The sequence below is a fragment of the Oncorhynchus mykiss genome, chromosome 8 (genome assembly GCF_013265735.2).
Source record: "Oncorhynchus mykiss isolate Arlee chromosome 8, USDA_OmykA_1.1, whole genome shotgun sequence".
Taxonomy (NCBI): domain Eukaryota; kingdom Metazoa; phylum Chordata; class Actinopteri; order Salmoniformes; family Salmonidae; genus Oncorhynchus; species Oncorhynchus mykiss.
The window spans coordinates 10,172,197-10,184,954 of NC_048572.1; the positions used below are offsets into that span (position 1 = coordinate 10,172,197).

General features: G+C 43.6%; 1 protein-coding gene across 2 annotated transcripts in view; it reads right to left on the bottom strand.

Annotated features, from left to right (window-relative positions):
- Positions 1–12,758, bottom strand: part of LOC110529348 (serine/threonine-protein kinase PAK 6) — a 38,318-nt gene that overhangs the window by 19,402 nt on the left and 6,158 nt on the right. For both annotated transcript variants that reach the window (XM_021611484.2, XM_021611485.2), the window contains exon 2: positions 7,833–7,966. The gene's annotated coding sequence lies outside the window, so the exon portion shown is untranslated. The remainder of the gene's footprint in view (positions 1–7,832; positions 7,967–12,758) is intronic.

Below are 12,758 nucleotides of genomic sequence, written 5' to 3' on the forward strand. Positions count from 1 at the left end.
ACATAGCCTGGTTCCTCTCTAGGTTTCTTCCTAGGTTTTGGCCTTTCTAGGGAGTTTTTCCTAGCAACCGTGCTTCTACACCTGCATTGCTTGCTGTTTGGGGTTTTAGGCTGGGTTTCTGTACAGCACTTTGAGACATCAGCTGATGTAAGAAGGGCTTAAAAAATACATTTGATTTACAGGGACATGCTTACTTAGTTAAGAGCTCTATCCAAACAATGCAGAGTTAAAAAGTAACAAAAATTTGCCAAAAAATGTTAAATAAATGTAAAATAACAAAAAAATATAACAAAAAAATAACAAAAAAATATACAAGGAGTACCAGTACTGAGTCAATATGCAGGGGTACAAGGCAGTTGAGGTAATTGATATATATACATGTAGGTAGGGGTAAAAGTGACTAGGTAATCAGGGTAGATAATAAACAGAGTAGAAGCAGCATGTGTGAGGTGTGTGAAAGGTGTCTGTGTGTGTGTGTAGCGTCAATATGTGTGTGTGTTTTGTGTGTATGAGTGCATGAGTGTCTGTCTGTCTGTCTGTCTGTCCGTCCGTCCGTCCGTCCGTCCGTCCGTCCGTCCGTCCGTCCGTCCGTCCGTCCGTCCGTCCGTCCGTCCGTCCGTCCGTCCGTCCGAGAGAGAAGGCGAGAGAAATGAGTGGAGGGGGAGGCAGGGAAAGGAGGGAGAGAGAATGGAGAGAGGAGGGGGGCGCGGGAGGGGGAGCGGGTGAAGGAGGGAGAGAGAATGGAGAAAGGAGGGGGGCGCGGGAGGGGGAGCGAGTGAAGGAGGGATGTGGGAGTGAGGAGGGGGAGAGAGAGAAGGGGGTGAGGGACAGGGAGGGAGGGGAGAGAGAGTCAACAGACAGACAGAGGTAGGGAAATAAAGAGGGATAGAGAATGGAGGGGGGGAGGAGATAAAGAAGGGGAGAGTGAGGGAAGGTGAGAGAGAGGACAGAGAGAGAGAGGAGGGAGAGGGAGAGATGAGGTCGAGGGAGGGTAAGAAGGAGGGAGAGAGAATAGGGGGGAGTTAGGGAGGGGGAGGGAGTAAAAGAAGGGGGAGGAAGAGAGAAGAGAATAAGGGGGGATAAAGAGGAGGTAGGAGAGTGAGAGAGACATGAGATAAACGTGAAAAAAGTCCCCCAAAAGTTTTTGGGGCCAGTGCTACAGAGGGCTATATCGGTCCATTGAAACACAGCTAGTAAAGGCTCAGTACAATACCTTTGTGATAAAAACATAAATACATAACATTACATTTAAAAAAAACTGTATTCCAATTTTTCAGAGGGTGCTGCAGCACACCGTTTTCTCCCTCGCTCTGTCAGGCCACACCTCCCCTTGTTAATTTGAAAAAGATTTCGAGGCTATACAGTGTTTGTTTACATTTACATTGTTTACAAATAATGGAGTAAAACAAGTTTAAATGTTGGGTTCTTCCATATTCTAGTCCAAAACTGTATGTAAAAACTGCAGATTGCCCCTTTAATGATTAGGAGGGAAAATATAAACTGACCTTAGATCAATTTATAGGGTCAACTTCCCAACTCTATCTCCTTCTGTTAGCACAACGATAATGGTCCCCTTTAAGCCATTACTACACTACATAATCAGTCACGCACCACAGCATTACTACACATACTATTGTTAGCTGTCTGTCACTTTCTGCACTAAGAAGCACTGCTAGGACGGGCACCTGAGCGTGATTGTTCTGTTAGGGTTTCAAGGCCGTTTTCCCCAGACCCAGATTAAGCTGGTTCCTGGACTAAAAGCACTTCCATAGGATATTCTCCACTGAGTGTGTTTTTTTAGCCCAGGAGTTAAGGTTTGAAAAGATTTCAGCATCAATGACACAATAGGTGACCTGTCATAACCTAGAAAAAAACCGGATCGGAAGACGCTGTTCTGTCTTAACCAGTGGAGATGGATTGATCTCCAGAGAGTATAGAGAGGATGTGAATTTGGTAGTTGTTTACTGCTTCTTCAAATGACAGACATGACTTTAGCACTTCCAGGAACGCTTTAAGGTTTTGACCACGTGTGTATGCACAAGGTTGAGCTTACATGTGCATGCACGCAGGACTAGTCAATGGTATGTCTTGTAACCTGTACAAACCACAGGCCCTACTTTCCTGGCTATGTTTTTCTTAAACTCTTGTGGAACAAACTCTTTTTTCTGTTGCAAAACGTTTTTGCTACTGTGAGCTCTTAATGAATACACTCCAGATCTACAGTGATCATTCATGTGACATGAATTATCAAGATTATTAGCATATCTGACATTACCCAGATGCCGATTTTCTGTTATATCTGATTCATCACTGTGAATCCAAAACAATATTTCACTGTCACTTTTCCTTTCTATGTCCAGCTTGGCAATGCATAACTTCACCTCCACTGAAAAAAGCAACCAAAACTGCTACCAGTGTTGTACTCTCTGTAAGTACCAGAATTTACCATTTGCCAATCCACATAGACAAATATCATCTAGATACCTGTAGAAACATGACAAAAAATATATACTTTAGAAAGAAAATGTATCCATGTGAGAGACACAGACTTCATTGAAGAATCATCTCTTCAGTGGGTCATATGATTGAGTGTATTCTGGCCCAGGAGTGTGAAGGTGAACAGAAAGGCTCTGGAGCAATGAACCGCCCTTGCTGTCTCTGCCTGGCCGGTTCCCCTCTCTCCACTGGGATTCTCTGCCTCGAACCCTATTAAAGGAGCTGAGTCACTGGCTTACTGGTGCTCTTCCATGCCGTCCCTAAGAGGGGTGCGTCACTTGAGTGGGTTGAGGCACTAACGTGATCTTCCTGTCTGGGTTGGTGCCCCCTCGGGTTCGTGCCGTGGGGGAGATCTTCGTGGGCTATACTCAGCCTCGTCTCAGGGTAGTAAGTTGGTGGTTTGCGGAGTTGGCCCAGTCTAGGGGTATCATTGGACGGGGCCAGTGTCTCCTGCAATAGTTTGTGCTGGGGGGCTAGGGTCAGTCTGTTATATCTGGAGTAATTCTCCTGTCTTATCTGGTGTCCTGTGTGAATTTAAGGATGCTCCCTCTAATTCTCTCTCTCTCTCTCTCCCAGAGGACCTGAGCCCTGGGACCATGTCACAGGACTACCTGGCCTGATGACTCCTTGCTGTCCCAAGTCCACCTGGTCATGCTGTTGCTCCAGTTTCAGCTGTTCTGCCAGCGGTTTTAGAACCCTGACCTGTTCACCGGACATGCTACCTTGTCCCGGACCTGCTGTTTTCGACTCTCTCTCTCTACCGTGCCTGCTGTCTCTAACTCTGAATGCTCTGAATGCCTTTCTAGGGAGTTTTTCCTAGCCACCGTGCTTCTACATCTGCATTACTTGCTGTTTGGGGTTTTAGGCGGGGTTTCTTTACAGCACTTTGTGACATCAGCAGATGTAAAAAGGGCTTCATTAATATATTTTATTGAATTGATTGATCATTGGGGCATTGTTACTTCCCCAAATGACGGTGTGATAATGACTCTGAAGGGGATGGCTGCCGTTTTACGGTCTCCTAACCAACTGCCCTATTTTGTTTATTTTTTCGCATTGTTTGTAGCTCATTTCGTACATGTTGCTGCTACTGTTTCTTGTGGCCGAAAAGAGCTTCTGGACATCAGAACAGCGATTACTCACCTCGAACTGGACTAAGATTTTTTTTTATGAGTCCGACGCGAAGGATGTACTGCTTCGTCGAGACAAGGCCCAAATCCCTGTCATTTGCATGAATAAAAGACGTAGAAAAAGAGGGAGGGCGGGGTGCCTTGTAATAATTTGCCAACCAGTGGGTTAAACCACCACTACCGTCCATATAATTGGCCAACGTGCAAGCATTGGAAAACAAACGGGACATTCTACGATTAAGACTATCCTACCAACGGGACAGTAAAAACTGTAATATCTTATGTTTCACCGAGACGTGGCTAAACAAAGACACGGATAATATAGAGCTGGCTGGCTTCTCCATGCATCAGCAGGACAGAGCAGCTACTTCTGAGAAGACGAGGGGCGAAGATGTATGTCTAATTGTCAATAAATGCTGGTGCACAATGTCTAATATTAAAGAAGTCTCTTTAATATTAAAGAAGTATTGCTCGCCTGAGGTAGAATACCTCATGATAAGCTGTAGACCACACTATCTACCAAGAGAGTTCATATCTATATTATTCATAGCCATCTATTTACCACCACAAACCGATGCTGGCAGTAAGACCGCACTCAACGAGCTGTATAAGGCCATGAGCAAACAAGAAAATGTTCATCCTGACATGGCGCTCCTAGTGGCCGGGGACTTTAATGCTGGCAAACTTAAATCCGTTTTACCTCATTTCTACCAGCATGTGCAACCAGAGGAGAAAAAAAAACTCTAGACCACCTTTACTCCACACACAGAGACAAATACAAAGCTCTCCCTCGCCCTCCATTTGGCAAATCTGACCATAATTATATCCTCCTGATTCCTGCTTACAAGCAAAAACTAAAGCAGGAAGTACCATTGACTCGCTCAATACGGAAGTGGCCAGATGACGAGGATGCTACGCCTCAGGACTGTTTTGCTAGCAAAGAATGGAATATGTTCTGGTATTCATCCAATGGCATTGAGGAGTATAACACCTCAGTCACCGGCTTCATCAATAAGTGCATCGACACGGATTACAGGCAACATTCGCACAGAGCGAAAGGCTAGAGCTGCTGCTTTCAAGGAGCTGGACACTAATTCGGATGCTTATAAGAAATCCCGCTATGTCCTCAGACAAACCATCAAACAGGCAAAGTGTCTATACAGGACTAAGATTGAATCCTACTACACTGGCTCTGATGCTCATCAGATGTGGCAGGGCTTGAAAACTATTACAGACTGCAAAAGGGAAACACAGCCACGAGCTGCCCAGTGACGCGAGCCAATCAGACGAGCTAAATGCCTTTTATTCCCGTTTCGAGCATGCATGAGAGCCCCAGCTGTTCCATACGACTGTGTGATCACGCTCTCTGTAGCCGATGTGAGCAAGACCTTTAAACAGTTCAACATTCACAAAGCGGCCTCCCGCCGTGCCACTAGAGATCCTGGTTCTAGTCCAGGCTATGTCGTAGCCAGCCGCGACCGGGAGACCCAAGGGGGCGGTGCACAATTGGCCCAGCATTGTCCGGGTCATGGGAGGGTTTGGCCGGCAGGCATGATCTTCTCCCATCGCGCACTAGCGGCTCCTGGGGTGGGCCGGGCGCAATGCACGCTGACACGGTCGCCAGGTGTATGGTGTTTCCTCCGACACATTGGTGCGGCTGGCTTCCGGGCTAAGCGGACATTGTGTCAAGAAGAAGTGCGGCTTGGTTGTGTTTCAGTGGGCGCACGGCTCTCGACCTTCGACTCTCCCTAGTTTGTTTGGGAGTTGCAGCGATGGGACAAGACTGTACCAATTGGATACCATGAAATTGGGTAGAAAATTTGAAAAAATTGATAATATTAAAAAAATATATAAAAATAATAAACATTCACAAGGTCGCAGGGCCAGACGGATTACATGCTTGGACAAACTGGCAAGTGTCTTTACTGACATTTTCAACCGAGTCTATAATACCTATATTACTCACAGGCCAGATCCTCAAAAAGTTCTACAGCTGCACCATCGAGAGCATCCTGACCAGTTGCATCACTGCCTGGTATGGCAACTGCTCGACATTTGACCGTAAGGCGCTACAGAGGGTAGTGCGACGGCCCAGTACACCACTGGGGCCAAGCTTCCTGACATCCAGGACCTCTATACCAGGTGGTGTCAGAGGAAGGCCCAACAAATTGTCAATGACTCCAGTCACCCAAGTCATAGACTGTTCTCTCTGCTACCGCACGGCAAGCATTACAGAAGCTCCAAGTCTAGGACCAAAAAACTCAAAAGCTTCTACTTCCAAGCCATAAGATTGCTAAACAATTAATCAAATGGCCAACCAAACTATTTTAAATTGACCCCCCACTTTTGTTTTTTACACTGCTGCTAGCCGCTGTTCATTATCTATGCATAGTCATTTTAAAAATGACCAACAGTAACCTGTACCCCTGCACATTGACTCGGTACCGGTAAGCCGTGTATATTGTAATGTCATTTTCTTGTTACTTTTTGATTTTATTGTTATTTTTTACTTTAGTTTATTTAGTCAATATTTTCTTAACTCCATTTCTTGAACTGCATTGTTGGTTAAGGGTTTGTCAGGAAGCATAATAATATAGTCTATAATTTAGCCCAAACAACTACCTCTTTCCCAACTGTATTTAATTTATTTATTTATTTTGCTCCTTTGCACCCCATTATTTTTATTTCTACTTTGCACATTCTTCCATTGCAAATCTACCATTCCAGTGTTTTACTTGCTATATTGTATTTACTTTGCCACCATGGTCTTTTTTGCCTTTACCTCCCTTATCTCACCTCATTTGCTCACATCGTATATAGACTTGTTTATACTGTATTATTGACTGTATGTTTGTTTTACTCCATGTGTAACTCTGTGTCGTTGTATGTGTCGAACTGCTTTGCTTTATCTTGGCCAGGTCGCAATTGTAAATGAGAACTTGTTCTCAACTTGCCTACCTGGTTAGATAAAGGTGAAATAAAATAAAAATTAAAAAGCATTTCACAGTAAGGTCTACTACACCTGTTGGTTAAGGGCTTGTCAGTAAGCATTTCACAGTAAGGTCTACACCTGTATTCGACGCATGTGATAAATACAATTTGATTTGACAAAAAGAAGAGATGTAGTTTGCTCCCTGCACCTGATAATTGCAGACAAGAATGGCATTTATAAATGCCAAAATGTGACACTTTGATCAACTGTTCAAGGCCCACATTGTCATCACTCTGCCTAGGGCTCGAATGGTCACCCCACCCCTCTTGTTGTTTAGTGGTACAGTCCATGACTTAGAAGTGCTGGTTGGTGTGTCTCCAAGTCCAGGTAGGGTTGGCAGATGCAACATAACGTCTCACTAAAGTAGGTAAGTCAATATTTATCTAAGGTCGGAAAGTAAACTAAGGGAGCTGTCCCGAGAAGTGGGATATTGAAATGACACATTCACTCTGAGCTAAACGGTTGTATCAGTCTCACTTACTGCACTGTACTGAATGTACAGAAGAGGTTACATTTTGAACGAAGGTCAAGGTTACAGTTACAACAACTAAACATGGTCAACAAAACATTTATTATTTGATTTTTTTGTCATGGTTCAGTCATGCCACTGAACCAGGAGTTTATTCTATTAGTATTTCAGTACTCCTACCAACATTAATCTTTCTCTAAACTGGCCATACTACACTAATGTCCTTTCACTCAGCCCTCTCTCATAGTTGCTTCTCATTAAAGCACACTATTCACAAGATCAGAGGGGTCGTCACGGTAACATGTTATGACACTATACATAACTGATTCTGCTACCCTCATGAGCAAAGTGTTCTGAATAAAAGTTCTGTGCGGGACATCTGAGAATGAAACTGACAACATTTCAAGTAAATTAATTATATTAATTAAAAGGGGAGGTTCATTAATTTATCTCCAATGATAGAATGTTAAATTCTTGAATTGAGATGAATGGCTTGACTTTATTTCAAAGCTACCTACATAAGGACTTCATAGCACAAATACTCATTTTATCATGTACCCATTCTCCATGTTTCATATAAAATATATTGATTATAATGTACAGTTTCCATATCTGATGTCAAACATCACATAATAAACAGATTAGCCACAGATCTCGGGACATGCTGTAGTTGAAGTATAAATATTGTCAAGAAACAAGCGTCTTCTGGAGGCTAGAGAAGAGAGGAAGCTGTGTTGAGTCTTACCTGTCTTTACCGTAGTCTTGGGTCTTCTGCCTCTCTTAGTCTCTTTTTAATCCCGGACGAGCAAGGGCTTTCTGTCCAACGTCTGTCTGTCCGTCTACCCTTAACCCACCACTGGGGTCTTAATGATTCTCGACCTGGAAGGGAAAGAATTACTTAGATGAAACTAATGTTATTTTCTTTCCCTCTCCCTCGCTTTATATCCCTCCTACTGTTTGATCTGCGGGTGTGGTGGAGGATACAGAGAGACAAGAAATTAGATCTAGAATAGTGTCGCTCATCTGCCGCTACGGAGGATCTCTTCCACTCCTCTAACTGGCTTGATCCAGAGTGTAGATAGTGGAGGCTAATGGATAATAATGTGTCGTGGGATCCCTGTTCAAGTCGATTTATTACACTTGATTTATCCCCAAGGGCCAATTATTTCTGGGATTTAACAGGCATGGCATGCAGACAACACATGACAACAGGATAAATACATCTCCTACAACATATGCCATACTGTTCGTTGCATGAACAATATGTTGACTATTTCATTGTTATTAGAAAGATGTGCAATTATGAGTATTCAGGAAATGTGTATTCAATGTGCATACAGCAAAAACACATCTGTTTCTCCAAGTGGCCATGGTATGAGTCTCAAATGCAGTGGTGTAAAGTACTTAAGTGGTACTTTAAAGTATTTTTACTTAAGTCGTTTTTTTGTGGGGTACCTGTACTTAACCTATTTATATTTTTGACAACTTCTACTTTTACTTCACTACATTCCTAAAGAAAATAATGTACTTTTTACTCCATACATTTTCTCCTGACACCCAAAAGTTACATTTTGAATGCTTAGCAGGACAGGAAAATGGTCCAATTCACGCACTTATCAAGAGAACATGCCTGGTCATCCCCACTGCCTCTGATCTGGAGGACTCACTAAACAGAGAACATCCCTGGTCATCCCTACTGCCTCTGATCTGGAGGACTCACTAAACAGAGAACATCCCTGGTCATCCCTACTGCCTCTGATCTGGAGGACTCACTAAACAGAGAACATCCCTGGTCATCCCTACTGTCTCTGATCTGGAGGACTCACCAAACAGAGAACAGCCCTGGTCATCTCTACTGCCTCTGATCTGGAGGACTCACTAAACAGAGAACATCCCTGGTCATCCCTACTGTCTCTGATCTGGAGGACTCACTAAACAGAGAACATCCCTGGTCATCCCTACTGTCTCTGATCTGGAGGACTCACTAAACAGAGAACATCCCTGGTCATCCCTACTGCCTCTGATCTGGAGGACTCACTAAACAGAGAACATCCCTGGTCATCCCTACTGCCTCTGATCTGGAGGACTCACTAAACACAAATGCTTTGTTTGTCAATTATGTCTGAGTGTTGGAGTGTGCCCCTGGCTATATGTAAATTATGTCTGAGTGTTGGAGTGTGCCCCTGGCTATCCGTATATTTAAAATTAAAATTGTGCCGCCTGGTTTTCTTAATATAAGCAATTTGAAATGATTTATACTTTTTACTTTTGATACTTAAGTACATTTTAAACCAAATAGTATTAGATATATATAATATTTTACTGGGTGACTATTCACTTTTCTATTATTGAATCTAATGACTTTACTCAAGTATGACAATTTAGTACTTTTTCCCACCACTGCCCAAATGACGCCATATTCCCTACAAAGTGCACTACTAAGTGGTGCAATACATAGGGAATACAATTTTATTTGGTATGCGCTCATGGTGAGTCATTGTCACACAGTAGAAGATAAGACTTATTGGGCCAATATCTCATCATGTAGACAAATACAGACAGTACAGGAAGTACACTTCAGCGGATGAAATGAATTGACCATAAACCTACAGGGTAGATGATCCTGGAGACGGACTGGAGCCTGCAGGATGCAGTGCACACACACCAAAGAGAGGAGAGGAGAGAAGAGGAGAGGAGAGAGAGAGAGAGAGAGAGAGGAAGAGAGAGAGAGAGAGAGAAAGAGAGAGAGAGAGAGAGAGAAAGAGAGAGAGAGGGAGAGAAAGAGAAAGAAAGCGAGAGAGAGAGAGAGGGAGAGAAAGAGAGAGAGAGAGAGAGAGAAAGAGAGAGGGAGAGAAAGAGAGAGGGAGAGAAAGAGAGAGAGAGAAAGAGAGAGGGAGAGAAATAGAGAGAGAAAGAGAGAGAGGGAGAGAAATAGAGAGAGGGAGAGAAAGAGAGAGAGGAGAGAAAGAGAGGGACGGAGGAGGTGGTAATGGGAATGTCTGCTATTTCAACATTCCAGTTATGATGCACGGTTCAGAGTTGTTGTTGTCATGACAACTCCTTCAAAAGAGTAAAACAGCAAATAATTCCAGTTTCAGATAATGAATAGGCAAAAACTTTCACAGCTTAGAATCTGTCTCTACAGCGGAGCTCTGGATTGGTATGAAAGCTAGTTCCTTTGACATGACAACATACAGTGAGCCAGGTGCTCCTGTGTAGGTTGTTGACGTTTTGAGTAATGTCTCCACTCACTGGTGGGGGGGGGGGGGGGGGGGGGGATGATGGCATTTCACCAGGAAAGGTCATCCACAGTTATTTTGGTTGGAGGATACCTGGGTAGCATTCATTAGGGCACACACCTTAGACAAGCGTCTTGCGATGGAAAATGAAAAAAAAGAAGACTGTTTCTTACTGGACAAGTTCAGGTAGTCCCTTCCTGTTTAGTGGGTTTTCCTCTGTTTGGTGCTTAATGAACATGACCCAGGCGTTCCACAGACCAAACAGGTTCAAGGGGATCTGGGACATCTCTTGGTCTTTGTGTTCATGTCACAGTCAGTAATCTAAGTCAGGGTTTCCCAAACTCGGTCCTGAGTTGATTATTTGAATTAGCTGTGTAATGCTAAGGCAAAAACCAAAACATGCACCTAGGGGGTGCAAACTAAGATGGAGTCTGAGACCGAGTTTGAGTCTGCTTCTAACTATTCATGTAGGAAATGACTTCATAGTGACTCGCATAGCTTGTAGTATTATTTTTACATGAGGAAAGGTCCAATCGCTGCAACTCCCTTACGGACTCGGGAGAGGCGAAGGTCGAGAGCCATGTGTCCTCCGAAACACGACCCTGACAAGCCGCACTGCTTCTTGACACACTGCTCGTTTAACCCGGAAGCCAGCCGCACCAATGTGTCTGGGGAAACACCGTCCAACTGGCGACCAAAGTCAGCTTGCAAGCGCACGGCCCGCCACAAGGAGTCCCTAGAACGCACTGGGACAAGTAAATCCCTGCCGGCCACATCCTAACCTGGACGATGCTGGGCCAATTGTGCGCCACCTCATGGGTCTCCCGGTCACGACCGGCTGTGACACAGCCCGGGATCAAACTCGGGTCTGTATTGACGTTTAAAGGTTAAAGTTGTTAACTTCTTTTTTTTTTTAAATACTGGGGTGAGTTTATCCACATCCAATAATTTCATTTTGAACCACGAGAAACACGCCTTGTTCTGTTCCCACACACATTGTTAATAGTGTCAGTCTGAGCATTTAGATACAGTACATACATTAACTGATGTTCTTTGAAGCGTCACACCAGCATCTAACTTTACGTTTTCTGATGATACAACAAGAACTCGGCCTACTGTTCTCATGGTTTTGTTGTTAACACAAGCATTACGGCAAGTTTGAGACAGGTCACCTGTCGTTCCTCTGTCATGTCCTTGTCACAACTGACAGAGTTTGAGATAGGTCACCTGTCGTTCCTCTGTCATGTCCTTGTCACAACTGACAGAGTCATGTTAACCATACAGAACACCTAAGTAGCTTTTAATTTGAACTTTTATTTTATATTGTTTTATCTTTTCCCCTCTCTCTTTTTTTGCTGTACAGTTTCCTGGATGTTTTGAAAGGTGCTTAGAAATATGTATTATATTATTATCATTGAAACCCATCATTCATATTGTACGAACAAACCCCCTAAGATGTGGTATAGTAACCAGTAGAAAAACGTATGTTTGATGCTAATTTGAAGGATTTAGGATCTATGCCTTTGACACCACCGCTATGTGAGATTTGTGAGGTTTTCCTTTATACTATTGCTGTAGGACTAGGACTAAATACCTGAGGAGTCCATGCTCCTTACAGGCTGCATGACCAGACATCTCTGAGATGCCTCACTATTCAAAACAACGCATATCCAACTCAACTGAGCTGCCAACAGCCAGTTGAACTGCCAACAACTCAACTGCCAACACCCAGTGTTCAACTAACAAGTTGACTGTTGAAATGTGCAGCAGCCTAGGCTTGTCATGAAGAATGCAGATATTTAAAAAATAATGTAGTTAAATTGGGACTGGTGAACTACAATGTGCTTTCGGAGTTTGGCACTGATCAGGAGTCAGCTGTAGTTATTGTATTAAGTCACATCCTGTCCAATGGTGGTACCGCACAGATATCAACCTGACTAAATATCAATGCATCTCAAATGGGTTAACTGGTGTGTTGATTACAGCATTGGTGAAAAGCCAAAAGAATAGTGCCAATTTAAACAGGGGTATATTCACTAAGAACCAAACGGAACCGAACAGAAGCAAAATGTTGAAACGAGGGACTAAGATGAACTTGTCCCATATGAAATGCTTGTTTTTGTTACAAGAAGTTTTCAGTTGCAAAACGTTTTGCTATGGTTTGGACTAATGAATACACCCCAGGTAGGTAACAGATAAGTAACAGTACCCAAGCACAGTATCAGTTCCCCAGTAACCACCTGTTTCTTGCTTTTGTGAATCCTGAAGTGAAAATAGAGGATAAACCCTCTATTGAAATGTATCCCTTTCCCATTGTACACTGTCCTCCACCCAAGACATGCACTGTCCTCCACCCAAGACATGCACTGTCCTCCACCCAAAACATGCACTGTCCTCTACCCAAAACATGCACGGTCCTCTACCCAAGACAT